The sequence below is a fragment of the Lampetra planeri genome, chromosome 82 (genome assembly GCF_965212315.1).
Source record: "Lampetra planeri chromosome 82, kcLamPlan1.2.h2, whole genome shotgun sequence".
Taxonomy (NCBI): Eukaryota; Metazoa; Chordata; class Hyperoartia; order Petromyzontiformes; family Petromyzontidae; genus Lampetra; species Lampetra planeri.
Window position 1 is genome coordinate 493,060 of NC_136186.1, and position 2,575 is coordinate 495,634.

Here is a 2,575-nt window from a genome sequence, read left to right on the forward strand (position 1 = left end):
TGTCTGTCTATAGTTTTCTAGTTAGATTTTTGTTGCTATTTCTTTTTTTTATGCCTGATGATGATTGCTTGTGTTGCAATCGAAACGTCGCTATTATTTTAATTTATTATTTTATCTTTAGACGTGACTTAACCGAAAGAACCAAAGAATAATGGATTCCAGATCCAACATGGAGATTCCGGGGATTGACCCCAGGGCCTCACACATGCGAAGCGTGCACTCGACCTCTGAGCTACATCTCCATTCTGGTTCTACCGGGGCGCAGTTCCACCTCGGTGCGGGGTGAAACTTCGTCATCAGCTTCTTCCTTTCCCTTGTCACCCCACTCACTCTCCTGTTGGCCTTGGATCCTGGACACATCGAGTCTGCACAGAGTCCAAGCAAAATGTATTTTTTTGAAACAAAAGAAATAACAAGAATACATGTGGATGTATACTATAATGCTGTCCTAATTAATTTATTCTTGGAAATCTTTAATTCGGAAATAAAAGTGTTCTGGATACTTTTAATCACTGGCTTTCATCTACAAATGTTTAAATAAACCATTTGATCACTGTGTGCATCGCTAGTTATAGAAATAGCAAGTTCCTGAAATCAACACAAATTCATCCGAAGGTATCGTTCATATAGGGTAATATTTACGAGAGTTCATGTGCACCCCTATTACAGGGACATTGACACAGCCAATTGATTTTGGAATTCAAACTTTGTTGGAAAAAATATTTAAATAAAAGCTTCCGAGATGGAGATGCCGGGGATTGAACCCAGGGCCTCACACATGCAAAGTGTGCGCTCTTCCACTGCGCTACATCCCCACCACGCTGGCAGCCAGCCAGGTAGCCAGCCCCCTGAACTATCGGCCCCTCCCCTTACCCCCCCTTCCTTAGGCCCCTCCCCTGAACACTTCCCCCCTTAAGCCCCTCCCCTGACCCCCCCTCCCTTAGGCCCCTCCCCTGAACCCCCTTCCCTTAGGCCCCTCCCATGACCCCCCCTCCCTTAAGCCCCTCCCCTGACCCCCCTTCCCTTAGGCCCCTCCCCTGAACACCCCCCCCATATCCTTAGGCCCCTCCCCTGACCCCCCCCCTTAGGCCCCTCCCCTTACTCCCCCTCCCTCAGGCCCCTCCCCTGAACCCCCACCGCCCTCAGGCCTCCGCCCTTACCCCCCCTTCCTTAGACCCCTCCCCTGACCCTCCTCCCTTAGGCTCCTCCCCTCTCCGTACCCGGCAGTAGGTCTCCACCAATCAAAGAGCTGTTTATGTTATATATTTATTTATGCACGACAGACAGACAGTCAGACAGACAATAAATCCCTGGTGGGCAGTGTGGAACATTGTTCCTACCTGTAAAACGAATTAAGGGGGCGTGGGAGCGTGGTGTAAGGTGTGGAAAGCTGTAAGTCACAGGTATCATTCGAATTGGGTCAATGACACCAGCACACGAATGGTGGGGTCGTTTGGAATGACGTTGCATTGATGAAAGATTAAGTTCTCGACGTTGCATTTCATGAACTTTACATTCAATTGTTATTTTTGGAAATTACAATCTGCAAATCTAGCAACAGAGCTTCGCTAATCTTGCCATTGAGCTTAAGCCTGAATACGTATATTCATCTCACCGCATAATTTGCATTCATTTGCTAATATTCGCCCTGTAATATGCTGCAAAATGCTGCCAGTTCAAATGCGTTACCAGGGAAATGCAGACTGAAGAATTAAAATTGTGATTTGGACTTTGAGGTGCAAGTTTATACCGTGCTGACTTTGTTTTATAAATATATTGAAGTACTTGTGTTGATATGAGCGCGACAGAACAATCAAGGTGATTTATTTCATTTAATCCACGAAAATTATTACGATTGCTGTCATACACTTTTAATGATAATCGACATGGTATTGCCTGTAAGCGTGCGTGTATTTACACTGCTGTGTAAGTACACTTGACTTTGACTCGTGTGTGTACGTGTTTGTTGTAAGCATTGTACAGTTAACGGACGCTCAGATAACTTTAAAAAAATCCGATTTTTATTAATCTGCAAAAAAATATTGACGTTAATATTGCTGTGCATGCACACTCGCGTGTGTGTAGAGGTAGTGTAGTGGTTAGCGCACAGCTCAATTCTCCCTCAAGTTAAATTCATGCTCACGGCCAACACCAGCGACGATTATCTGAACAGTATATAATTTAATGTTGGGATTTGTCGATGGCAGCATATACAACGGGGTAGACCCGTGTGATGTAAGGGAAAAAAGTTTAGCTGAAAGCATATTATATTTTTTGCGACAGAGAATTGTAATGTATTACTTACTGTTAGTAGCTGAGCTTATTGGAGAGTATATTTAGTATACTGATGATACTATGTAGTTTATACTTTAGTTTTTTACGCGGTTGTTTAGTTACTGCAGCTACATACTATTAACATTCCTTCCCTTTATTAATGCTACCCCTATCCCCTCCCTTTGATGCTGCTATTCCTGCATAAATGCACGGGCATAATATGACTTTGAAACCCCCCGCCCACCTCCTACGCATTTCACAAGTAGTACTAATCACTAACTTGCATATGCTAAATTCCTCT

At 44.1% G+C, this 2,575-nt stretch overlaps 1 non-coding gene across 1 annotated transcript; it reads right to left on the reverse strand.

Annotated features, from left to right (window-relative positions):
• Positions 1-743: 743 nt before the first annotated feature.
• On the reverse strand, positions 744-815 carry TRNAA-UGC (transfer RNA alanine (anticodon UGC)). The gene has a single exon. It is a non-coding gene; the product is annotated as a tRNA-Ala (tRNA).
• Between the last annotated feature and the right edge of the window lie 1,760 nt (positions 816-2,575).